General features: G+C 36.4%; 1 protein-coding gene and 1 pseudogene across 1 annotated transcript in view; one reads left to right on the forward strand and one right to left on the reverse strand.

Moving 5' to 3' along the window:
• ROBO1 (roundabout guidance receptor 1) overlaps positions 1-19,601 on the forward strand; it is a 1,115,645-nt gene that overhangs the window by 247,403 nt on the left and 848,641 nt on the right.
• LOC113917418 lies at positions 16,510-16,712 on the reverse strand (annotated as a pseudogene).

Here is a 19,601-nt window from a genome sequence, read left to right on the forward strand (position 1 = left end):
ACATATTTCGTAGACTCAACTGAAGGAAAAAGGAAGATAGTTACATATAGTTGAAACTGATGATAATCATTATTAGTAAGTGGTAAGCACATGGTCTTGAAAACATTTATGTTGAGAGACTTAAATTACATATATATATGTATATACATATATATGTATGTCTGCAATGGTGGTATTAAGAATATGTCTTGCCTGACTAATCTGAACACAATATGAAAAAGAATTTAATGACTATAGGCTAAAAAACTAACCCTTTAACTGAGTTTGGCGCATGAAAATTTTCTCCTACTTTAATTCTAAAAGTTCGGATAGGAATGGAGAGAACACAGCTGACTGCTTCTCTTTCATCTCATTTGATCTGCATGGCTGCTCTGTCCACTGACAGAATGGACAAATTGGCATGGAGACACTCCATTCTAAGGGTCATCAGCATTATTAGCTGGAGGAGTCATGGTATCCGATGTGCACTTCATACTGTATTTCCCCAGAGGACATCAGTGCCAAGAATTAGCCTTCTCTGCTCTGTTCTGACACATGAAAGCCAGGATCTCTAGAAGTGTGCCGGGTCAGTGAAAAAGTCGTTGATGGAGAGCTTCATGTACTGGTTGAGAAAACAAAAATACTTTAGAGCAGAGTTGGGCAAATGTTTTCTGTAAATCTTTTAGGCTCTGTCACAACCTCTCCACTCCGCCATTGTAACAGGAATGCAGCCTCAGGCAATCATAAACAAGAGCGTGACAGTGCCAGTAAAAATGTATTTACGGAAAGAGGTGAAGGGCTATGCCATGGCTTGCCAAACCTTGCTTTGGAGGCATGTTGTCTCCAAAAGTTAGCCGAATGTATGTCATGTTTTAAGGTGTGTGGATGGGTGGTGTGAGGTGAGAAAGGAGAGAGATACACAGAGAGAGACAGAGACAGAGACATTCAGATTATATTTTAAGTAAACAGTAGACCATGGCTACTTGGACATGGTCTCTTGAAATTTCACTTCAGAGGCCTGTTCTGTTGCTAGAATCCCCTTACCAAAATGCATTGGTAATGTGCAGGAACTTGAAATCGGTGAAGTATTAGCCCACTATCCTCCTTTAATATTTAACTTTTCTACAAGTGTTCTAAGTAGAAAGCTGTAGTCAAGCACTTGGAGGTTCTCAAGCTTATTTGAATATAGACCTCACGAATAACATCCCTTTCTGCCCTTCCCACTTAAAAATCTATTAATGGAAAAAAATATTTTCTAAAGGTAGTTTGAATCATAGAACTTTGACTTATATTAGTGATGAGGGCTCATGTCGGATTTTACTGGAAAGGATGATATGGAGCCAGCAGCAACCAGGGAGAAGGGGACAGCGTGGTAAAGGTCTTGCCAGACTGTCATCAGAGCAAAGAAAGTGGAAAATGAGAAAGGCATCAACAAAATGAAGCTCAGCTACTCACTGAGGGCAAATTAAAACTTGCCAGGCCCCGGCACCTGGGTGGCTTGGTCGGTTAAGCGTCTGCCTTCGCCTCAGGTCATGATCAGCAGGGAGTCTGCTTCTCCCTATCCCTCTGCTATGCTCACTCTGTGTCAAATAAATAAATAAAATCATAAAGTAAAATAAAATAAAATTAAAATTAAATTAAATTAAATTAAACTCGCCAGGTCCACCAAAAGCTTTGTACTTTCGTACCTAGTGAAAGTATTTGACATGTCCCGTGGCAAAACTCACATTACTGTAACACAATATTTATTTCCTTATTTTATTGATGTTTTACTTTTAAGAGAGATGACTAATCATATCTATGTTTAATTATTTGCTTGTGGTCACTATTCTTAAATATAAATTGAATAAAGAGAAATGTTGTGAATACTTAATCCATAATAAGTATCCCGTAATGTTAGAATATGAAATGAAAATGATTATAAGAAAGAAATGGACTAAAGAAATAACCAAAGAATTAAATGATTGGATAGATTTTCTTATGTACAACTTTAGGTCACTTTTCACTTCAGTGTGCATTATAGATATATTTATCATTCTTTAAATAGCTCAAGGCTAATTTTAGTTAATTGATAACTTCTTGATAGTCTGATATTTTCACTAGCTTAAATTGCTTTTAAAGTTTGGTTTTGGAATGAGAGCATTTGTTTATAAGTAAATAAGAAATATAGTTGACTAAATATTTGTTGTATAATTTTTCATAGGGTAAGTGAAATCACAAACATTTAATGCACAATTAATTGTACTACCATATTTTAAAACTTTTTTTCAGGAAAGGAATCTGCACAAATTCATAAAGAGTATTCCTATTCTAAACACATATATGCTTCAATTAGGTACTGAAAGAGATAAGCAACGGTAAAGTTGAAGTAGGGATCAAAAAATGATGTGAAATAGTGAATTGATGATAACATTTTTAAATGCCCATCATAAATAGAATATATTTTGTATACTATCACGCATTCACCTCTTTCATCCTAAAGTGTAAATTAGAATAATGTTCCCATTATTAGAGTCCCATATTCTATCAATATGTATTGAAGTTATAAACTGAAAAAAATAATGTGGTGGAAATAGAGCACAATAAAATACTTTCTTTGAAAACAAATAAAAAAGCGACATAAATGTTTCTGAAAAATGATTCCTTTCATATTTCTTTTTTTTTTTAATTTTTTTTTTTAAGATTTTTTATTTATTTATTTGAGAGAGAGAATGAGATAGAGAGAGAGAGAGAGAGCACGAGAGGGAAGAGGGTCAGAGGGAGAAGCAGACTCCCTGCTGAGCAGGGAGCCTGATGCGGGACTCGATCCCGGGACTCCAGGATCATGACCTGAGCCAAAGGCAGTCGCTTAACCAACTGAGCCACCCAGGCACCCCTCCTTTCATATTTCTATGAACAGTTTTTTATTTGTCGATATTATAGGCTTTTCAAATTATGGTTTTCCACTAAGAAACTAAAATGCACTTTTAGTCATCCTAGTTGTAGAGAGATGAGTTTCTGATGATAGTTTTACACAGTCAGCTTGGATAGCGTTTCTGGGCAAAAATCCTAAGAAAATAAAATTATATGCCTGAGTTTTCTATTTCTACTTTTCATTTTACATGAATCACATCTTCTTGGTTTGTAATGGCTAGGAGAGACTTTTTTTTCTTTTACCGTTCTTGATTTTTTTAGAATAAAACCTATCAAGTACAAAAATTAATAAAAATATTTTATTGTCTTTATTACTTTAAAAGAAGGAAGTTAATTTGCTTTTAAAACATTTGTATTAGGTTAACTCTGTATTGCAGGTTTTGGAAAGGGCACCAAAATATAATTCAACTGTCTGTTTGAAAAATTCCACTAGAGGGCAACATATACCAAGATTTTTGTTCATTTGCAGTTTCAGGGGGAAAATAGCAAATTTTATTCTCTAGCATGAATAAATGTCATTGATTTAATATTTAGCATCATTCAGTATTAATTGTTATCTTTATGATGCACATGTGGTCTGAGTGAATACTATCTCATTTATAAAAGATGGTAGTATGGGTGTTACTCCTGATTTTAATTAGTTACAATCAATACTCTTCAGTTACCATAATTACAGAATAAACACCAAGTGAAAAAAAAGCACTCTTTTATAAGTGATAAGTTCATGAGGTGAGGTATTTAATGTCATGTATGTTTTAAATTGTAAATATATATAAGCAGTTCTAGGTTAAAGAAAAATAAAATAAAAACCATAGGAGATTTCAGTAGTGGATTTGAAATTCAATTTTAAAGAAATAAAAGAATTTGCTCATTATACATCCTCAGGGATTATTTTAATCATGAGTAGGAAGACTGGTTGAATGGTGTGTGTCAGCTTAGTGTTGCTTTATCCTTCCTGAGAAGGGGGTCTGCTTAAAGGTGGCAGCGTCACCATGTTTTAGAAGAAACACTGCTTTGTTTACAGTTTGTCCTCTTCAATCTTTTACTTCTCCCCTTACCCCTTAATATTGACCAGAGAAAAATATTTTAAATATAGAAGGTTGTCCTCAAGACACTAACGTTATAGAGAGCATAATGCTTTTGTTTCCAAATAAATTTTCTGTAAGAGCCAAGAAAAATGTAAAGTGGGAGAGGAGGGGGTACACCACCAGCTGTGGAAATCATTATATGGGTTTTAATAGAATTACATTTAGAAAGAAACAAATAAAAAAAATACACACACGGTAGTGTACTTTCTCTATGACAGATATTATACAGGAATAGATAGGATTATCACCTATTGCAGTAAAACAGTGAAATTTTTCTTATTGTTTAGTTAATAACATCTTTTACAGACTATTTTCATATTCACAAAAACAATAGGCCCTTATTACATAAAAAATTAAGCAACAAAGATTTATTTTCACTAGTATTAAATCATCCCCTGAATAAACTATCATCTTTAACATGCATATTATACAAATAGATGATAGCTGGACCAAGTTTTAAGTCTTTACATGTATCAATTCGTTAATCTTCCTACTCCCCTATGCTATAAGTGCTATTATTATATTAGTAATTATAGTGTTATAATAATTAAGTTTTTATTATTAAGCATATTGTTATCACCATTTCATAGCTGAGAAAACTGAGACATTATGTTAGCAGTGTAGATAATTGAAAGAATAGAGAGATGTATATACTGAGATACATAAACAGAGAGAAATAAATAAATGGAATATTAGTTCCCAGTCATACCTCTAAAATTAAGAAAAAAAGATTATGAAAAACTTTTTAAAAATTCAGTATTTTTTATTTCAAATCAATTAATTAACATATAGTGTATTATTAGTTTCAAAGGTAGAGTTACTGATTTATCAGTTGCATACAACACATGCTCATTACATCAAGTGCCCTCCTTAGTGCCCATCAAAAAAATCAATCATTTTCACCTCATATTTCAAATTTAGATAGTATCAGTTCCCAGCAATGGATGACAGAAATCAGGACCTTTGCATATAACTTTCCTCCTCTATATCTTAATTACCATTAATTATATTAATATGTTCATAGTGTCAAGTTTTATAACATTCCCATTTTATTCTGTAACCATAATTTGTACTGTTGTTTAGCCTTAGATTTGTATTTAAATGGATTACCCCAATTTTTTGCCAGGATTTCATTTTTGAAATGTTTAATTTCTTCATGCATTCCCCAAGCATTCTTGTAAATTCCTGCCTATTGTCTTTGTACTTTGAAGCCAATTTCAGGATGCACTTTGATTAAGTATTTCCTTGCTTCTCTGTCTTTAATCAGATGTTACTCTGGACAATTCAGATCAATACATATTTTCCTCTCAAATGTGATCTGCCTGTTTCTGCCCAGATTACTATATGATTCTTTATTTACTAAAAATATTAAATTTAATTTATTTGTTCAAAAATACTTAATAAGTACCTTTGATGTAGAAGCATAGTTTTGGTGATACAATAGTGTAAGGGGAAAGAAAGGCTAGCTTCTTAGAGCATGCTTTTTAATTGAGAAGAAAGATGATAAGCAAATATCTATTTATCTGTTTATATGTCTGTCTACCCATCTATCTAATGTCAGATAGTGATCAGTACTTTGGGGAAAAAAATGTAAAAAGGTACTGGAATCATGGATCAGTTGTAAGTGGTGATGCTATTTGATGCAGGGTCATTAGGGAAACCTTACTGGGGCCGTGTGAATGAATTAGCCATGAGGGTATCTGGGGTTCCAGGTCAAAGACCCACAGAGTGGTCATTTCATGTAAATTTTCCTGGAATAACTGTTTCCTTTTGATTTGTAGATTCAAGTACTCATTTAATGAAAGTTTATATCTTGCCTGTAATATTTTTAAATTCTTTTCTATTCTTTTCTATTTTTGTACAATTCTTTATGAAAACCAATCATGTTAATGTTGAAAGTGTGTTGTCTTTCTCTTCTATTATGTCCTGCATAACTGTAGACTTTTGCTCTTTTTCATTTTGCTTTGTGTGACTTCCTCACACCTGAGGATGCTGACTGGGTTAAGTTGTATATCTTCTCCTGCTTTCTCTGTTACTCCTCCTTCCCTTCGAATATAGCTATTGTTTCTTTTAACTGTGTCAGCTCACTTCTCATCCTTTAGTCTTGAAATTTGTCCTTCCTTCCATCTTTCTTTCTTTTTAAATATATCTTTTCTTAAAGGCCCTTTTTCTTTTCTTTATTTGTAATACTTTATTGAAGCTGAAGAGAATTATTTCTCTAAAGGACTGATTTTAGTGATTTTTTAGGTGATTTACAGTCTTCATGGGGCTTTTTCTTTTTTTCACTCTTTTATTATTATTGTTTCTCAAGGTCTTTATATAAGTCTCATGCTGACTTCTTTATATTTCAAACTCACCTTTGAATGTGTCTGTCTGTTTGTTGAAAAAAAAAGTGTGAGGAACAGTAGGAAAAAAGCTTGGGAAGGATTTTCTGGCGCAGTCCAAAGTTTATGTTTCATAGTATTCAGACACTATCTCTCATGGGTGTTTAAAATCAAAGTGGAAATGTGAATGCTATCTGGATATGGGTAGTATTTAAAAATCACTGTCAAACTTTTTAGGGAGGTGGTGTTAATATTGTGGTTATATTTTTCAATGATACAGGCATACCTTATCTTAAAAAAAATTCAAAGTGTAGATCTTGCATGAATTTTAGAGTAATGAACCCAAAAAGCCTCATGTACACACGACTAAGAATTTCATAATTTCTGCCATGATCTTCAAACTAATCTTTGCTATGAAATTCATAATTGTTTTGATTTTGAATCCTCTATTAAACTGAGGGGAAAAAACTTTTTTCAACAAATTTTCAGATTTTCTTAATTAAAAAAAAAACACCGATTAACCAGAAAGTACCAGTTAATTTGATCCTTTCAGAAATTTACATTTTATATATATCTATGTCTATGTCTATAGATACAGATATCATCAGGTCCTAGCATAGCAATTTCTTAAATTTTAGTTTATTAATATCTATCAATATTTGTTTTAAATATGTTCAGTGTAGAGATTCAATACATATTGCAAATTATACAGTATAACCATAAGTACTGTTTTTCTGTTTGGACTTATAAAATTCTAAATCCAAAATAATGTTTCATGTTTTTGTAGGAGATGTAGTTTTGAAATCTAAGCAATAAAAGAAGAAGTGTGAATGGCTCTTAAAGTCAAGAAGCCTGTGCTTTTGAATTGTTGTCATAATATGCTACATTTTCTTCCTCCCTTTAATAATTCTCTTCCATCATAGTCATTCAGTTCTGGATCTGTTTACTAAAGCTCTGATTTAAATAATGCCTGGCACCTGTTGTCTTCAAACGTTTTTGCATTTGCTTATTAATTATTAGTGCATTGGCTTCCTTTTATACTTTAAAATCTGAAATTAGATTGTATCCAGTTAGTCAAATTAATATTGGCTTGACCACTGAATTTCTGATTTGAAATGACTGTCAAGGACCTGTAACAGGAATTTTAATAATAATAATAGTCTTGAGTATTTAGTCATGTGACTTTTCATTAAGATGTTATTTTGGAACCATTATATTGTATCACTTTCACAAATGTATACTTTAATTCCAGGTGGAATGAAAGAGCTTCTCAGGTGTGGGTCTCATGCTAATTCATGCAATGCTAAGATAAATATCTTTGCCAACTTTATGGAAAAAATAACTCATAAATGGTTTACAGAAGTTTAAATATGTAACTGTAGATTGCACCCTACTGCCTCTTTTGTGGTGCAAAACATATCCCAGTTCAACTTCAGGGGTCTCCAAGCTATAGTCTCTTTGAAATGTAGGATATCTGGTATACCCTGTACCTTGAAGAAGCCTTAAATATGAGTGACAAATGAAAAATAACAGCTGGCGTAGAATATTTAGGCTAGAATTTAATGGTCTCTCTCCTGACTACTGCTGTAGGTATTGGCAGATGTCTTATAGCAAGCACCCAGTCCCCTGTTCAAATGAACAGCCATTTTCAAGGTACAAACCATCATTGAAGCACTGGGCCAGTGCAGGATTAACTGTCCATTCAGGGTTCGGATCACTATACCTCCTTCCTTATTTTGCTCAAGAATCTGGTTACTTCTCTTTTTAGGCTTTCAAGATATAAAATATAAAATATTGGTATAAAATATAAAATCTATAAGATTCAATCATTTTCCAAGAAAATTTTGCCATTGTATTTTTCCCCATCCCACCCTCACTTCCCCTGTAGAAGAAAGATACCATCAGAACTCTGAACTGCTTCGCTCCTCTAAAGATGGCCAAAGTAAATGTAGGGTACCTCTCTTACTGGGGAAAATAAAAGAATGAAAAATTTCCATCAATTTTTTTGTTATTCCTCAAATTTGCTCTTCAGTTTTTATGTAAGTGCTAAAGACTCTAAAATGTCATGAATTTAACAAATCAGTTATTAGCAACAGTGACCATGACATTGAGAGCCAGGGTAAAATTTCATAGATAGTTCTACTTCTGCTCTCCCATTTATTACCCTCTTCAAGTTGTACAGAATCTCCCTGGAATCCATTACTGTCTTGCCCTCCTAATGTCAGGAGCTCAGCTGAGCTGGAGGGAGCAGAACTGCTCAGTATTGGAGTAGTGAATTTAAGCAACAAGCCAAAAGTGAAAGTTCACAGTCAAGTCTTTGATCACTTACTGAGGTAGTATAAGCAAGAGGCTGAAACCAGAGAAAGTGCCTCTCCCTCCCCTCCCCATTCCTTTTCCCCCATTGAATGGCATGGATCAGCATTGACTTGGGGGTCATCTTACCATTAAGGAAGCCCTGAACAAAAGGCTCAGGTAGTTCTATATCCTGGGGCCCAGAGAGAGGGGGAAGGAGTGGGTAGAGAGTGATAGGGACTGAAAAATTACTGAGTAGTAAGAGTGGGGGAAGTATCTTCAAGAATTCCCCCTCTTGTCTCCAGACCCCAGGCTCCCCAGTAAGGAGGCTGCAGGAGAGGCACTGAAGAAGGCCTCAGCTGAAGACCCCACATAAAGAGGTCTCTGAGTGAAGGAGCCTGGACTAGGAATGCAAATATGCAGGAGCACAGGGCCAACCAGAAGGCCTGAGTCCTTGACCATAGGCAGTGCCTTGCATCAGCTGTGTACTAAGTCTGGTGTAAGGAAGGCAGCTTCCCCTTTGCAGGCTGCCAGGTAAAGACTTCTTGTAATTGCCTTGGTAACTGTATTCAGGTCAGGCCTGAATAATTCTAGGTAGGTTTTTCTGCCAGTAACAGGACTCCTCACTCCCTCCATTACTCTAGCTCTTCCCCCTCTATTACTTTTCACTTCTCAGGTACCTGTTTTTGGTTCTTCTTCTTTTTTTCTTTTTTCTTTTTTTTTTTTTTTTTAGGTTTTGTTTTGTTTTGTTTTGTTTTTTTAAGTAATCTCTACACCCAACATGGGGCTCGAACCCACATTCCCCAGATGAAGAGTCTCAGGCTCCTCTGACTAAGCGAGCCAGGCACCCCTGGTTCTTCCTTTTTTTAAACATTTATGTACCAAAGGAGAGTGGTCAAAACAACTGAAATAGTTTAGAGAAAATTTAGGGTCGAAAGGTGAAGTGAATTTATTAGATGAGGGGGAGCCCCCCCTCAGGGAAGGTGGGGGAAAGGAGTGCATTCCAAGAATAGCATGTACAAAAGCACTGATCCAGTGGGGGGACTATAAGAGATGAATTTAGGAAGCCAAAATATGAAAGAGCACATATTCCATACCAAAATTTCAATTTTTTCCCTAGTAAAGATAGAAAAGTATTGAAAACTTTTTTTTTAAGATTTTATTTATTTATTTGAGAGAGAGAGAATGAGAGATGAGAGCATGAGAGGGAAGAGGATCAGAGGGAGAAGCAGACTCCCTGCCGAGCAGGAAGCCCGATGTGGGACTCGATCCTGGGACTCCAGGATCATGACCTGAGCCGAAGGCAGGCGCTTAACCAACTGAGCCACCCAGGAGCCCCGTTGAAAACTTTTAATAGTGAATAATATAATCACACTTACATTTTAAGAAAATGTCCAAGTCCAGGCTAGTGCATAAAGTAGTAATTAATACGAAAACAAATAATGAGGCATCTCAGTTTTTAAGTAGGGTTCAAAGTTTCTTTGCACCAAGGCAAAATTGATTATTTGGGTCCATCCTTAAGGAAGACCATTTCAGAGATCAAAAATGAGTTGTTAGAAGACTTGCCACATTCTTCCTTAGCATGTGAATGCTTCCTTTGAAATACACACTGTGTAAAATCTCCATCTATAGAAACATACTTATGAGTACTATATTGCAAAGCCACGCACTAGGAATGCTAACTTTGGGAAAGCGGTGGGTAAGGAAAACGTGCTGTTCACATGGGGTGGGGGAAGGGTGGGGGGGGAGACAACCTCCGTGTGACCAGAAGAAGAAACCTATGATGACACAAAGTCCATTTGGTATCAATATCTTGATAAGCTGTTTGTAAAGTAGAACTTTATCTTTAAAACAAAACAACAACAGAGAAGTATTATCTATTTTCTTGACATTAGACTACTCTATTTCTGATAATTATAATTTTTTATATTCTCAACCTGTCCTTAATGTCATTCTGTTTTTTTAAATGTTTATACTATATATGCAAACTCATGTTAAGGGAGAGCTAAATCCATCTTTTTTGAACTTCACATTTGGAATTACCAGTTATTTCTCTTGAATCATAAGTCTGAAGTCCTTTTTTAAAAAATTTTTTTATTGTTATGTTAATCACCATACATTACATCATTAGTTCTTGATGTAGTGTTCCATGATTCATTGTTTGTGCATAACACCCAGTGCTCCACGCAGAATGTGCCCTCTTTAATACCCATCACCAGACTAACCCATCCCCCCCACCCGCCTCCCCTCTAGAACCCTCAGTTTGTTTTTCAGAGTCCGTCTCTCATAGTTTGTCTCCCCCTCCGACTTACTCCACTTCATTCTTAAGTCTGAAGTCCTTTTACAAAAATTTTTTGACTATAGTTTCACCCATAGTGATATGTTAGTACTTGCTTGTATGTGTATATTTTCAGATTTAATTTTTATTTACTAATCATTTAAAATTACCTATCTCTATTGAATATTAAGCCTAAATGTTTAGGGCTAGAGTCATTTGTTCTTCACTATTGTTTATTGTGGAAAGGGGGAGAGGGAGATCCAATTAGGATCTTGGGGATCAAGGGTAATTCTTAGTGACTTCAACAAAAGTTATGCATAAACCATCCAAAGGTAGAAGTTGGCCCATAGCAAATTAAGTCTGATTTCCATGTCACTTTACATGTGTATATAGATCTTGGTCTAAACTAAGAAATATATTTTGTCTGAAGTGCCTGACTCTAAGGTTTAGTGTTTGTTTTTTTCTTAATTTGCAGTGTATGTCCATTAGATTTATGGAATAGTATTTTTTGCCTTTGGCAGTTAATTAGACATCTGTAAAACAATCAAACAATATTAATGCAGCACAGCGTTTCCAAACCAAAAGGATTTTTATTTTCCCAATAATAAATTCAAAATATTGTATTGTATAATTTTGAAAGAGCAATGCATATTTAAAAAAATAATTCCATGGAAATTGTTATTTTTGTTTGGTTGTTATGATTTCTTTTGTTTTTATTTTGGAGAATATGGTTGTTTTATGAAACAATGGAAACATTAAGACATTTGTTCTCAATGTCATTTAAAGTCTCTATCTTCCTATGTACATTTTCTCTTATGCAGGATGGGTCAAATGTAGCATGAGCAACATGCCAGTCCAATTTTTTATGACCTGTTAAAGTGCTCTACAAATATTCTAGCAATATGATGATATTTTGGAAAACAAAATCCCTCTCTATTTTTGAGGCCATGGGAAACAAAGAACATTGGACATTAATTTTTTCTTCCATGCTAATTGTATTAAGATTATTGCAAAATTGAAATTATTTGAATTTTGCCACTCAAAAGATTCATTTTGGTCTTATTATTCAGATTTAGATAATTCTCAGGGTTTTTTATTTTCTTTAGCTTTATTTTAATATGTTGTTATTTATATTTTTCTTTAGTTATAAAACAGAGGATCGATTATTTTATAGTCAGTAAGGGCTAAGATATTCTAAATATAAATCTTTCTGTCCCATAGAAGGTAATAATGCCTATTACATGACTCATTTTAACCCCTTAATTGCCTTGTGTTTTTATTGGCTAACTTTTGAATATCTTCATAATTTTTCTGCAATTTTAAATAGTACTATCCTTAAAACAACTGGGGAATTATTGTTCTGCTTTTCCTTTTTTTACCCTAAGGAAAATACATATAATGCTCATTTCACCTCAATAAATTTGTCAATTACTAAATCTTGAGAAATGAATCATGTATGTTAAAATGAGATGCCCTATATGTGGGCCTCCAAAGTTCATTCAATAGAGTAATGGTAAATTCCTTAAATTATTTACTTAAGGGCTTAGGAAAGCTATTAAGCCCTTAGGCCAGGTGACACCAGAAGGCTGAGGTGAAGGCTGAGCTTTAAAGCTCTCTTAATAACATAAACTTTGAAACCTGGTATTAGGGAAATGCAGAAGATTAAGGTGTCAACTCAAACCTCAGCTATAGTCTCGGTCTATACCCTTCACTGGTGGGGGGAATAGGACAAAGCGTCTCCAGGGAACAGAAAGTCAGACTGTAGTTGGCATCCACCCAATGCCAAGTTTGGTACATACCGGTATAAACATATTTGGGAGCTGTCATCAATATAGGTGTGCCCCTGACGCCCTATCTAAAATGTTTGCTGTGCAACCCAAAAGTAGTTAGTACTTATGTGTGAAATTGCTTTATGAAAAATAAAGAGGTATTCCACTGTCCATTTGCTCGTTTAACCTTTTGTCCCATCGAGCAGTATTGGAAAATTTGGCATTTTCCTGGAGAGACAGACAGTAAAAATCAAGTAATTGCAATACATTATGATAGATATTATAATAAAAGCACTTGTTCTGGGAAAGCAGAAGACACGTGCCTAACACTCTCTGAGGTGGCCAGGAAAGGTACTGCAGGAAGAGTAGGAGTTTACCAGGCAAAGAAAACACTGCATATGAAGGCATTTCAAAGATCAAAAATGAATTGTTAGAAGACTTGCTTTTGTACATTAAAGAAGATATACACTTAATGAACCACAGGGAGTTCAGAACTGTTTGCATATGAGAGCCTGATGCACAAAGAACTGTAATAATGTAACAATAAAATTACAAGAATATCTAATGTCTTTTTATTTAAATTCAATTAGCCAATGTATAGTACATCATTGGTTTCAGATGTAGAATTTAGTAATTCATCAGGTGCGTATAACACCCGGTGTTCATCACATCATGTACCCTCCTTAATGCCCATCACCCAATTGTCCCATCTCCCCATCAACCTCCCCTCCAGCAACCCTCAGTTTGTTTCCTGTAGTTAAGAGTCTCCTATGGTTTGTCTGCGTCTCTGATGATTTCCCATTCAGTTTTCCCTCCCTTTCCCTATGATCCTCTCCACTGTTTCTTACATTCCACATATGAGTGAAACCATATAATTGTCTTTCTCTGATTGACTTATTTTGCTCAGCATAATACCCTCCAGTTCCATCCATGTCAATGTAAATGGTAAGCATTCATCCTTTCTGATGGCTGAGTAATATTCCATTGTATATATATGCCACATCTTCTTTATCCATTCATCTGTTTATGAACATCTGGGTTCTTCCATACTTCGGCTATTGTGAACATTGCTGCTATAAACATTGGGGTGCAGGTGCCCCTTTAGAGCACTACATTTGTATATTTGGGGTAAATACCCAGTAGTGCAATTGCTGGGTCATAGAGTAGCTCTATTTTCAACTTCTTGAGGAACCTCCATACTGTTTTCCAGAGTGACTATACCAGCTCTCATTCCCACCAACAGTGTAGGAGGGTTCCCCTTTCTCCTCATCTTCTCCAACATTTGTTGTTTCCTTTCTTATTAATTTTAGCCATTCTGATTGGTGTGAGGTAGCATCTCATTGTGGTTTTCATTTGTATTTCCCTGATGCCAAGTGATGTGGAGCATTATTTCATGTCCTGTTGGCCATTTGTATGTCTTCTTTGGCGAAATGTCTGTTCATGTCTTCTGCCCATTTCTTGACTGGATTATTTGTTTTTTGGGTATTGAGTTTGATACGTTCTTTGTAGATCTTGGATACTAGCCCTTTATCTGATATGTCATTTGTGAATATTTTCTCCCATTCTGTAGGTTGCCTTTTAGTCATGTCTTCTGCCCATTTCTTGACTGGATTATTTGTTTTTTGGGTATTGAGTTTGATACGTTCTTTGTAGATCTTGGATACTAGCCCTTTATCTGATATGTCATTTGTGAATATTTTCTCCCATTCTGTAGGTTGCCTTTTAGTTTTGTTGACTGTTTCCTTTGCTGTGCAGAAGCTTGTTATCTTTATGAAGTCCCAATAGTTCATTTTTTACTTTGTTTCCCTTGCCCTTGGAGACGTGTCTAGCAAGAAGTTGCTGCGGCCGAGGTCAAAGAGGTCTTTCATACAGTTTATCTTTGTGTATAGTGTAAGAAAATGGTCCAGTTTCATTCTTCTGCATGTGGCTGTCCAATTTTCTGAACACCATTTGTTGAAGAGACTGTCTTTTTTCCATTGGATATTCTTTCCTGCTTTCTCAAAGATTCTGGATTCTCTATTCTGTTCAGTTGATCTATGTGTCTATTTTTGTGCCAGTACCATACTGTCTTGATGATTACAGCTTTGTAATGTAGCTTGAAATCCAGAATTGTGATGCCACCAACTTTGGTGTACTTTTTCAACATTTCTCTGTTTATTCAGGGTCTTTTCTGGTTCCATACAAATCTTAGGATTCTTTGTTCCAGCTCTGTGAAAAATGTCAATGATATTTTGATAGGGATTGCATTGAATGTGTAGACTGTTCTGGGTAGTGTACATTTTAACAATATTTATTCTTCCAATCCATGAGCATGGAATGTTTTTCCACTTCTTTGTGTCTTCCTTAATTTCTTTGATAGGTGTTCTGTAATTTTTAGATTACAGATCCTTTACCTCTTTGGTTTAGGTTTCTTCCTAGGCATCTAATGGTTTTTAGTGCAATTGTAAATGGAATCAATTTCTTAATTTCTCTTTCTTCTGTCTCATTATTAGTGTGTAGGAATGCAACTGGTTTCTGTGCATTGATTTTATATCCTGCCATGTTGCTGAATTCCTGTATGAGTTCTAGAAATTTTGGGGTGGAGTTTTGTGGGCTTTCCACATAAAGTATCACGTCATCTGTGAAGAGTGGGAGTTTAACTTTTTCTTTTCCAATTTAAACGTGTTTTATTCCTTTTTGTTGCCTGGTTGTTGAGGCTAGGACTTCTAGTACTCTGTTGAACAACAGTGATAAGAGTGGACATCCCTGTCATGTTCCTGACCTTAGGGGAAATGTTCTCAGTGTTCCCCATTGAGAATGATATTCGCTGTGGGCTTTTTGTTTATGGCTTTTATGATATTAAGTTTTGTTCCCTCTATCCTTACACTGTGAAGAGTTTTAATTGAGAAAAATGCTGTACTTTGTGAAATGCTTTTTGTGCATCTATTGAAAGGATCATATGCTTCTTGTCCTTTCTTTTATTAATATAGTGTATCACACTGATTGATTTGTGGATATTGAACCACCCTTGGAGCTCAGGAATAAATCCCACTTGGTCATGGTGAATAATCCTTTTAATGTACTGTTAGGTCCTATTGGCTAGTATCTTGGTGAGAATTTTGGCATCCATGTTCATCAGGGATATTGGTCTGTAATTCTTCTTTGTGGTGGGGTCTTTGTTTTGGAATCAAGGTAATGCTGGTCTCATAGAAAGAGTTTGGAAGTTTTCCTTCCATTTTCTATTTTTTGAAACAGTTTCAGAAGAATAGGTATTAGTTCTTCTTTAAATGTTTGGTGGAATTCCCCTGGGAAGCTAACAGGCCCTGGCCTCTTGTTTGTTGGGAGATTTTTGGTTACTGCTTTAATTTCCTTGCTGGTTATGGGTCTGTTCAGGTTTTCTATTGCTTCCTATTTCAGTTTTGGTAGTTTATACATCTCTAGGAATGCATCTATTTCTTCCAGATTGCCTAATTTGTTGGCATATAGTTGCTAATAATATGTTCCTTTTTTTAAAAGATTGTGTTTATTTATTTGAGAGAGGGAGAGAGAAAGTATCAGGAGAGGGAGAAACAGACTCCCCACAAAGCAGGGAGCCCAATGCGGGGCTCGATCCCAGGACCCCGGGATCATGACCTGAGCTGAAGTCAGATGCTTAACCAACTGAGCCACCCAGGCACCCCTCTCTAAAAATTGTCTGTATTTCCTTGGTGTTGGTGGTGATCTCTTCTTTTTCATTCATGATTTTATTAATTTGGGTCCTTTCTTTTTTCTTTTTGATACATCTGGCTAGGGGATTATCAATCTTTGTTTTTTAACTTAAAAATATATATTTAATACTTATAATATTATTCACAGAATTCTTGGCAGTTTTAAGTATTTTGAGGTTTCTATTGTTGAGAAATTTGAGGTTCATGTTGTCTCTTTTTCAGTCCCAAAAGCTCCGTTTTGAGTTCTCCAGGCTTTGGTGGAATTTCAAGTATTGTCAGGTCTGGCCAGTAGTTCCTGTGCACCACTTCACCCCAGTGCACGTGGTCAGGAGGCTGGCAGTGAGCATTTTCATGTAGGTGGCCCAGGACATGCCAGTGGGCATGGTCGGGGGGCTGCATGGGGAGGAAAGGTGGGCAGTGTTAGAAGGCTCCCAGATCAGGATGAAACCATGCCAGGAAACAGGCCACACAGCAGTGGTGGGACAGGGTCAGGACCCTGGGTTGTCTCCCACCCACACACCATGGGCTCATTTAGGACACGATGGCACCAAGAGGCCCAATGCCCCTTCCATGCCCACAAGCAGCCTTTAGCCTTCACTCTCAATCTTTTTAATTCTTTCAAAGAACGAGCTTCTGGTTTTGTTGATCTGCTCTACTGTTATTTTGGTTTCTATTTCATTGATTTCTGCTCTAATCTTTATTAGTTCTCTTCTCCGGCTGGGTTTAAGCTTTATTTGCTGTTCTTTCTCCAGCTCCTTTAGGTGTAAGGTTAACTTGTGTCTTTGAGACTTTTCTAGTTTCTTGAGAAAGGCTTGTATTGCTATGTACTTCCCTCTTAGGACCGCCTTTGCTTCATCTCAAAGGTTTTGAACAATTGTGTTTTCATTTTCATTTGTTTCCATGAAATTTTTAATTTCTCTTTAATTTCCTGGTTGGCCCATTCATTCTTTAGTAGGATGCTCTTTAACCTCCACATATTTGAGTTCCTTCCAAATTTCCTTTTGGTACCAGTTGAGACCTGATTTGTGACCCAATATGTGATCTATTCTGGAGAATGTTCCATGTGCACTCCAAAAGAATGTGTATTTTGTTGCTTTAGGATGAAATGCTTTGTATATATCTGTGAAGTCCATCTGGTCCAGTGTGTCATTCAAAGCCTTTGTTTCCTTGTTGATATTCTTCTTAAATGATCTGTCCCTTGAAGTGAGTGGGGTGTTAAAGTCCCCTACTATTATTGTATTATTGTCAATGTGTTTCTTTAATTTTGTTATTAATTAGTTTATATAATTGGCTACTCCCAAGTTGGGAGCATAAATATTTATAATTGTTAGATATTCTTGTTGGATTTTAAGTATTATATAGTGTCCCCCTTCATCCTTTACTACAGTCCTTGGTTTAAAATCTAATTTGTCTAATACAAGGATTGCTATCCCACCTTTCTTTCGATGTCCATTAGCATGATAAATGTTCTCCACTCCTTCACTTTCAGTCTGGAGGTGTCTTTGGGTTTAAAATTAGTCTCTTGTAGACAGTATATCAGTGGCTCTTGCTTTTTTATCCAATCTGATACCCTGTGCCTTTTGATTGGAGCATTTATTAGGTATTGAAAGATAAATTTAGTGGATTGTATTACCTATAAAATTACTGTTTCTGTGTAATGTCTCTGTTTCTTTCTGGTCTGTTACTTTTGAGCTCTGTCTTTGCTCACAGGATCCCCTTTAATATTTCTTATAGGGCTGGTTTAGTGATCAAAAATTCTTTTAGTTTCTGTTTGTTCTGGAAGCCCTGTTATCTCTCCTTACATTCTTAATGACAGCCTTGCTAAATAAAGTATTCTTGGCTGCATGTTTTTCTCATTTAGCACCCTGACTATATCATGCCAGTCCTTTCTAGCCTGCCAAGTCTCTGTGGATAGGCCTGCTGCCAGTCTAATGTTCCTACCCTTGTAGGTGAAGGAACTTTTGTCTCAAGCTGCTTTCAGGATCTTCTCTTTATCTCTGAGATTTGCAAGCTTCACTATTATATATAGGGGTGTTGATCTATTTTTTTTCACTTGAGGGGTGTTCCCTGTGCCTCCTGGACTTGAATGCCTATTTCCCTCCCCAGATTAGGGAAGTTATCAGTTATAATTTGCTCAAAAATACCTTCTCCCCCCCCTTTTCCTCTCCCTCTGGAACCCCTATAATATAAGGGGTTATATAATATAAGGGGTTATATAATATAAGACCTAAAAAGAAAGAGTTGATAAAATAAGAAGCTAGTTGGAAAGGGATAAAAGAAAAAGAAAATTTTAAATTGACAGACTAAAGAATCATGAGAAAAAACCTCAAATTCTATATACTGTTTTCCCCTAGTGCAGGCATTTTTCAGTTCTGTATGACCCATAAACTTGGTATTAGCCTGATGTTCCAAATGGTCTTCTGGGGGAGGGGCCTGTTGCACTGATTCTCAGGTGTCTTTGCCTGGGTGGAGTTGCACCACCCAGCAGGGGACCTTGCTCAATGTGGGTGGCTCCAGATTGGCTCTATTAAGCTTTTGTTCCCTGAAGGCTTTTCTCTCTGTTTTAGAGAATGGAAAAAAAAAAAATGGCGGTGCCCTGATCTCCAGCCCTATTGCTGAATGATAGGGCCCCCACTGTTCAGTGCACCTTCATGGGAAAGCAGTCAGTCACTTTTGTGTGCTCCAAACTCGGAGGACCCTGCAGTGCACATCTTCACTGATCCTCTCAGGGGAGGGAGGGGGGTCTCACCACGGCCCTGCTGTTTTCTGGGCCCCTGCTCCAGGATTAGTTGACCAAACATGTGCACGTCTGCACTACTCCTCCCAGGGGAAGGAGCAGGGTCTCACAGTGGTTTTGCTGCTTCCTGGGCCCTTGCTTGGAGAGTGATCCCCCAGTTGTGCTGTGTGGTTCGTGGCTTATGGCAACACCACGCTGAGAGGCCACTCCACGCCTTGCCGATTGCAACCAGCTTCCCCGCTCCAGTGCTTGGGAACTCTGGTGGCTCAGGCACCCCCGTTCTTTCTGTGACCCCAGGGATCCTGAGACCACACTGTCCCACCTAGTATTCTGCCTTACTTCACCACCTGAGCGCCTTTCAGGCAGGGACGTCCATCCCTGGAGCAGACTTCTAATAGTTCCAATTTTGTACCTCTCTGCTATATCACTTTCCAGCAGCCAGCTTCCAGAGGCTTCCTCCCCACCTCAGTTTATCTTCTAATATATCCCCTCAGATTCACTTCTCTGCACCTCCTACCTTGCAAAAAGTGGTCGA

Source organism: Zalophus californianus, chromosome 1, assembly GCF_009762305.2.
Source record: "Zalophus californianus isolate mZalCal1 chromosome 1, mZalCal1.pri.v2, whole genome shotgun sequence".
Classification (NCBI taxonomy): domain Eukaryota; kingdom Metazoa; phylum Chordata; class Mammalia; order Carnivora; family Otariidae; genus Zalophus; species Zalophus californianus.